The sequence below is a fragment of the Fukomys damarensis genome, unplaced genomic scaffold (assembly GCF_012274545.1).
Source record: "Fukomys damarensis isolate Sample0158 unplaced genomic scaffold, DMR_v1.0_HiC HiC_scaffold_1, whole genome shotgun sequence".
Classification (NCBI taxonomy): Eukaryota; Metazoa; Chordata; class Mammalia; order Rodentia; family Bathyergidae; genus Fukomys; species Fukomys damarensis.
Window position 1 is genome coordinate 58,338,607 of NW_022900913.1, and position 8,670 is coordinate 58,347,276.

The following is an 8,670-nucleotide window of genomic DNA, read 5'->3' on the forward strand; positions in this document are numbered from 1 at the left end:
AATTAGTTTATATTTATCCAGCTTCCTCAAATGGTAATATCTTATATATGCTATGTTATGGTTTATAACTAGATGTTCCCCCAAAATCTCATTGATGGGGCTTTTGGGAGCTAGATGGATCATGGGAGTGTGGGTTATGAGTACATGATAACAGGATTCAACCACTGATTGGTTTAGTGTGGTTCTGCGAATGGATAACTTTAGTTTATATTTATCCAGCTTCCTCAAATGGTAATATCTTATATATGTTATGTTATGGTTTATAACTAGATGTTCCCCCAAAATCTCATTGGTGGGGCTTTTGGGAGCTAGATGGATCATGGGAGTGTGGGTTATGAGTACGTGATAACAGGATTCAACCACTGATTGGTTTAGTGTGGTTCTGCGAACGGATAATAGGAAGGCTCATTCTGAGTGTGAGTGGCACCAACCAGTAGGTTTATAGCCTGAATAGAATAAAAAGGGAAAGGAAGGCTTGCTTCTTGCCTGTCATGCCATGGACTGTTTCTCCTCTGCCATGCCTCTCTTCCATGCCATCCAGCCTTTGAGCCAGCTGACTGGGGACTGATACCTCTACAAACTGTGAGCTAAAACAGACCTTTGTACTTTAACTTGTGGTTGCTGGATATTTTGTCCCAGCAATGAGAAAGACTAAGACAGCATAATACATTACCTAGAAATTGATGTTGATGCAATACCATAACTCAGATATAGACCATATTTAACTTTTGCCAATTTTACATATACCTTTTTCTTCTTTTTAGCACACAAATCTATTTTATGTTACCCTTTAGTAGTCATATTCTTCACCAGTCCCTGAACGACCATTTACCCATTCTTCATCATTGTTTTTTTACTTTGACAGTGTTATATAAATGGTATAATAGAATATGTAAAGCTCTGATATAGACTTTTTTGCACTTAGCATAAAATTCTTGAGATCCATCCATGTTTTGAATGTATCAATATTTAATTCCTTTGCTGAGTAACACTGCATTGTATGGATATACCAGTTTGTTTATCCATTCACTCTATGTTAGATATTTGGCTTGTTTCCTAGTTTTGACTATTACAAATAAAGCTCCAATTACCATTCATGTACAGATTTTTTGTGTGAACATAAGTTCATTTCTCCAGGATAAACCACAGGTGTATGATTATTAGGTACATGGTAAGCATGTGCTTAATGTTATAAGAAGCTGCCAAGCTATTTTTCAAAATGACTGTAGCATTTCACCTGAGTAAATACATGGGGGTGGAATGGCTGGATCACATGGTGGACAAAAATTGAACTTCTTAAGAAACTGCCAAACTGTTCATCAAAGTGGTTGTTTTCTTTTATATTCTAACCAATATCATATACTCAGAAAGGTCACACTTCATGCCATTTTACATTCCCATTATTTATTTATTTATTTTTGGTTTTTGTTTTGTTTTGTTTTTTTTTTGGTACCAGGGATTGAACTCAGGTTCTTGTCCTTGCAAGGCAGGCCACCAAACCGCTGAGCTAAATCTGCGGCCCTCCTATTATTTATAATAGCCAAAAAGTAGAAACATTTCAACCAAAATAGCCACCAACTAATGAATGGATAAACCAAATGTGGTATATCTGTGCTATGGATACTATTTGACTACTAAAAAGAATGAAATGCTGAAATAATGACCCAGACAAAAAGACTACATATTATATAATGCTGTTTATATGTAGTGTCTAAAATAGGAAGATCTATATAGAGAACAAGCAGGCTGGCGGTTGCTGTGGGTATGGGTGGGGTGAATGACTGCTAGTGGGCATGAGGTTCGGTTTTCAGGTTAGAAACATGTTCTACATTTAGATTGTGGTGATAGACACACAACTCTACAAATATGCAAAAATATAGACTAATGCTTAAATGAGCAGATTTTATATGTAAGCTATACCTTGATAAAACTTAAAATTTATATGCAAATATAAAACAACTGGGACTAATCCAAAGATTTTTGATGGAGAACAATTTGAAAAGCTATAGCTATGTGACTTCAAAGCTTATAAATTTACAGTAGAACAGTGTAGTACTGGCATATAGATAAACAAATAGATCAAGGGGCCAAAACACAAGTTTAGAAATATGTTTCAGTATATATGCACACATATAATGACAAATGATTTTTGTCGAAGATGCACAGCTAACTTAGTGGAGAATATATATTCCTTTCAACAATTAGTGCTGGAGTAGTTGGATATCTGTTTTTAAAAAAGAGAACTTTAACCCATACCTCACACCATATACAAAAGAGAACCCAAAATAGATCATAAACCTAAACATAAAATGTGTATTATAAACTATAGAAGAAAGCATAAGAGAAATAGGCAGAGTTTTCTTAAATGTAATATAAAAAACATGATTCATAAAATAAAATATTGATAGCAAGGACCCGGTATCAAGAAAAAATATGAATAAGTCAAAATCCATCCAAATTAAAACATATTGCACTTTGAAAGATACTGTTAAGAGAATGAAAAGATAAGCCACATATAGAAAGAACAGTTTTACAAATAATATATGTAAAGAATTTGTATTCAAAATATATACAGAATTCTAAATCTTAGGAAGTAAACTTTCAAATTGAAAAATGGGCAAAATACTTGACCAGAAACTTTACCAAAGATGATGTATAGATGGCAAATCAGGACATAAAATATACTCAATGTCATGATGAGAATTAAATTCACAGTGACTCATAAGAATAGCTAAATTTAACCAGGCGTGGTGGTACACACCTATAAATCCAGCACTTGAGAGGCTGAGGCAGGATCACTGCAAATTCGCCAGCCTCTGCTGCATAGTGAGTTCAAAATCAGCCTGAACTGCATAGCAAGACCCTGTCTCAAAAAACAAAACAATAGTTAAATTTCAAAAGACTGGCCATTGATGAAGATAAGGAGGAACTGAAACTCTCATATACTACTGGTGGGAATGTAAAATTGAGTAACCAAGAACTATATATGTCAGTAATTTCTTAAGAAGCTAAATGTATGCCTACTATGGGATCTGGGTATTCACCCCTAGGTATATAATCAAGTGCAGTGGAAGCATACAGTCTTACAATGACTTGAACACAGATAATCATAGCAGCTTTATTTATAATAGCTGAAAATTAGAAATAATTTAAATGACCATCAATAGGAGAGTGGGCAAATAAATTGTGTTATATCAATGCAGTGAAATATTACTCAGGAATTAAGAAGGAATGATCTGTGGATGTGTGTGGCAACATGGATTTATCTCAAGTAATTACGCTGGTCACAGAAATCAGACAAAAAAAGAGTACAATAAACAGACAAAAATTCAAATTAATCTGCCAGAAAGCAAAATGGTGGTTACCAGCTGTGGGAGGGCAACAAAAGAGGGTCATTTGGATACAGGAGGGACATTACAAAGGGACACATGAAATATTTGGGGATGATGATTATGTTCAATACCCTGAACTTGCTGATGTTTTTCAGGCACAAATACATCTTGAAGTACTCAGATTGTACACTTTAGGTATGGGTAGTTAGTTATATTTCAGTTATATCTCAATAAAGTTATTTAAAAATCAACATCAACATAAAACTGAGTTAAATCCATGTATTACCAAAATTATTGTAATCATCCACATAGTGGATTACTATGGGAAATCTTTTAAGCATTTTACATGTTTTAGAACTTCAGTCATCACAGTAACCATGTTGGGTAGTAGTACCAACTTCTACAGATGAGGAGACTGAGGCATGTGGAGGTTAAGAAATTTAACCAATATCCTGGAAGTAGAAAGTGGTAGGTCCTAATCTGATCCTGGTGATTTGGCAGCGATGACTGTACATGAAGGGTTACTCATTTACAAAGGAAACCTTGGAAGGAATATGTGTTAACGAATAACAGAGGAAATATCCTGAGACAGCAAGTGAGACATGTAGGTAACTTAGGCAAGCTAATATTTCAGAGTCCTCTTTAAGACAACACTATTTAGAAACATCTTAGAAAATTGTTTTGTGGGAGTAATAATGCTACATATTTTTAATATTTAGAATGAACACTGTTGAGAAAAAAATCTTATTTGAAGTCACATTTCATTTCTATGGTTGTTTTTTTGTTTTGTTTTGTTTTTTTTAGTACTGGGCATCAAACTCAAGACCTTGCACTTGCAAAGCAGGCAGCAGAACCACTGAGCTAAATCCCTGGCTCATTTCTGTTTTTTTAACTGAGCCTGACAGCTGATTCTGCATTGATAGAGGTAACATTAAAGGGTTTGGTGAGAGTCTAGTTTGTGGTTAGAAGCTATTTTCCTCACTTGTTTATGCATCTTCTCTCTTCTGTTATCTTTAAAACTAAATCAAGCAAGCTATTGGGAGATATATTATAGGGCTTTAAATTTTTTTTGTCTTCCCCCTAAATGCATTATGCTATGTATACTTTAGATGTAGAATTTCATTAATTTCTAGCTTCTGTTAGATACCAATATTCCTGTTTAAAGACTCAGTTATGTTCTTGCCACTACATCACTAAATGAGTTGGTCTGTAAATGAGGAACTATTAGTATAATATTCAGAACAAAGAAATGGTCAAAGGAAACTACAACTTGATAACTTTATTTCCATAACTATCACACACAGTACTGTAATGTATAAGAGAACATAAAACTATAATACTATACTGTACAGTACAATCAGCAAAAATTATAGTACTGTACCATAGAAGAAGCCAGTATGACCTCACTGCTGCTCACACTCCTCTGTCTTAAGTCCAAATGCAGGTCAGAAGTCTGAGTGGTGGGTCATAAGTCCAGGTATCCTTAAACAAGTATGTCCTTAAATGAGGAATGTCTGCAGTTAGTCTTGGTGGTTTTGATGCCAGACTCTTGAGACATATAAACTTGTCACAAAGATACTCGGTGAGGTGGATTGATACTGACAAGAAGTATTTTCTCTCCCTCATACAATGCTACTTTCTACTTAAGAAGAAATGGAGGCAAATTACAATTCATCAGTTACCTAAGGGGTTGACTCTGGAAATTTGAGTTAATGACATTATATTTCTGATTGATTCCAGAATAGTTTTATTGCCCATTATAGCTGGATATTGCATGGTAGCCCATCCCTTAATCAAGTTTAGGATATCCATATTACAACATTGTGATCACAATTATACTCAAAGAAATAAAGTGGAATGAGACAGTGATTCAGAGGGTTCACTTGTTTTGAAATCTGTCTGGAACAAGACAGATGTAAGATGAATGGAATGGAAAGTGAGGAGTCACTGGGTAGGAACTTAGTATCTACACAGCAGTGCTGAAGATCTTGAAAATACTGCATTCTGATTTCTCCTGGCCCCTGCGGTTTTTATCTCAAGTTTTCTCCATAACAAGAATAATGAGTTAATGTGTAAGGAAGGCAGAATGTATCGATCTCTTCATATCAGTTAAACAGTTTGTTTTCAAACTTATCAAATGTTTTCCCGCTCCCTGTGAGTTTTCTTTAGTTTGATAAAGAAGGAAACCCACCCTGAAATGTATGAGGTGTGTTTAAAATGGTTACAGTAAAAGTCATATTGCCATTAAGACTGCTTTGAACACATGCCATCATTCTTGCCATTTTCTGAAGCAGTTCTGGGAATATTTTTTATTTGTTTTTTTGAGACAGGATCTCTCTATATAGTTCAGTCTATCCTTGAATCAACTATGTAGTCCAGGCTGGCTTTAAACTTGGTATGAGTGGTGCCTGGCAGTTCTGGAGGTCTTTCAGGAGTGTCTGTGTGTGTGTGTGTGTGTGCGCGTGTGCGTGTGCACGCGTGCACGCATGTGTATTAGTTGCTGTGTTTGGGCTGCCTCAATGACATGAATCAATTAAAAACATTTACCTTTCATGGTCATTTTGACTTTGGGGAGGACCCAGAAGTCCCACAGTGCCAGGTCTGGTAAATAATGTGGATGAGGACTCCTAGTAATATTTTTATTTGACAGAAATTCTGAGTAGAACCCAGTTGCATAGGAAATGGCACCGAGAATAAACAAATGGGATCATATCAAATTAAAAATGTTTTGAGAAGCAAAAGAAACAATCATCACAGCAACTACATTTGTAGGTTGTAGTGAAGAGACAAACTAAAGAATGGAAAAAAAATTTTTTTGCCAGCTATTCCTCAGAGGAATAATATCTAGAATATATAAAGAAGTCAACTTAAACTCCCCAAAATAAAAGACCTAGTGAAAAAATGGGCCACTGAAATGAATAGACACTTCTCAGAAGAAGTGAAGAAATGTTCATGATTGTTGGCCATCAGAGAAATACAAATTAAAATAACACTGAGACTTTTAGCCCAGAAAGAATGGCCACCATACAGAAATCAAATAATAACAAATGCTGATGAGGTTTCAGGGAAAAAGGAGCCCTTATGTTTTGTTGCTGGGAATGTAAACTAGTATAATCACTATGCAAATCAATATGGCAATTCCTCAAAAAAAGCTAAAAATAAAAATTCCATTCCCCTTCCCAAAAGAGTTAAAGACATCAAATTTTAGTGATATGTGCTTACTAATGTTTATAGCAGCACAATTCCTAATAGCTAAATCTTGGAAGCAGCCTATATGCCTGTCAGCAGATGAATAGATAAAGAGACACAATGGAGTACTATTCTGCTATAAAGAAGGATAAATTGGAGTCATTTGTAGGACAGTGGTTGCACCTTGAGACCATGATATTAAATGAAATAAATCAAACACATAAATATTGCATGATTTCTCTTATTCGAGAAACCCAAATTATAAATAAAGAGCAAGATAAAAGATAGATTATAGTAAATAGATCTTTCTCAAATATGAAGGGAATGAAGAGATAGAGGGAGGGGAGGAGAAGGGGATGAAAAAAGAATTAAGATGTGTTATGTATATGTACCAGTTCACTTCAAGTAATGCAAACATTATGTACTGCAAGCATGTACTAATTTACAAAAGAAATTGCTATAAATATTTTGAGTTGATTCAGGCTTTTCAGGCAGAAAAGGATGTTCAGAGCTGCTTTTGGGGTGGCAAGAATGATCAGATAAATGCATTTGAAGCAAGGAGGAATATTTTGAAGGAGAGTAATGGCAAAGTGTCTTTTTGATGTAATTAGTCTTTTAAAACATTATTTAAACATTCGTTTTATTTTTTATCACATCTTGTACCAGCACTGTGTTTATTAATTTTTTGTCTAATCACTAAAGCTGATTTTACTTATATGGGGGTGAGATTCAAATTGAGCAATAGTGAAAAAAATACCTGCTCTTTTCTGTTAAGTACTAGGGCATTTCTCTGCAACAACAAAATAATAGCCTTGGGTGTGTCTTTGCTCCACTTTTTGCCAGCTATGGACAGGCTAAATAATTGCTCAGTTTAATATTCCATTATGATTTATAACAGCAATGTAGCTGTTATTAGGGAATGGCAAATGTCGACTTATGACTCAGAAAAATTGGTGAAAATGTTGATGTGACATCAGCATGCATGACAAGTGAATCTTTAAGATCCTGAGTAGGAATTCGGATGTGTTTAACTGAACGTGGAGTACCAGGTAGTCTTTCATGATGGCTAGAAGACAGCAAGGGGAAGGAGGAGGCCAAAGTGTCATTGCTTCTTTTTGTTCTAATGAACAATGTTGGAGGTAACACTGTGCTTTTTTAAGTCTTGGTCTTTTCATGAATGAAACACAAATGTGGAGACAATTTCGGACCATCTGAATAAGAATTTTTTGTCCTGTGTGAATCTGAAATGTTACGAGTGCTTAATTCAAGAAAGATAAGCTCAGAGAGTTTGAGAATATATCAGAATATGATGGTAGCAATATCACAGGCAATCTTTATTTTCTGATGTTTCCAAAATTTCTCCTATCAATGTTGATATTATAATTAGGAAAAATTAATAAATATAATTTAGACAAGAAAATAAATTCAAGACTCATCAGTGTGCACTGTTATATTTAGCAGAGCATGAGGTACATTGTATTATAGAGAATGAAGCAGGGCTCATAGTATTCTTAGTTTTTTGAACCCTACAGACTCACTCATGCCCTCCCTGTTCTGACAGCCTTCCTTCTTTCCTTTCCTGTGCTCTTCCTGTCCCCTTGTATACATTTTCATTTTGTGTTGTAAATTTGGAGCTTCACGGTTTGTGGCTGGGATAGGTTGAATAATGGCCCACAAAGATATCCAGATCCTAACTCCTGGATCTCCTGGAACTCCACTACTGTAACTAAATAGGGAAAAATAAATATTGCAGATGTGATTAAGTTAAGGATCTTGAGATGGGGAAGTTTATCTTGGATAAGTGTAGTTGAATATTCTTATAAGAAGGAAACAGAAAAATGTGACTACAGAAGACAATGTGAAGTTAAGCAAGATGCTACTCTCCTGGCTTTGAAGACAGTCAAAGGGGCCATGATCCAAGGAACGCAAAAAATGTAGCTCTGAAAGCTGGAGATGACAAAGGAATCAATTACTTCTATAGCCTCTGGAGGGAGTACAGCCCTCCAAAAATCTTGATTTGAAACCACTAAAACTTATTTTGGATTTTCAGCCTCCAGAACGTTCCAAAAAATAAATATATGTTGCTTTAAGCCATGAAGTTTGTTACAGCAGCCACTTGAAGCTAATACTGTTGAATTCTCCATGTCTG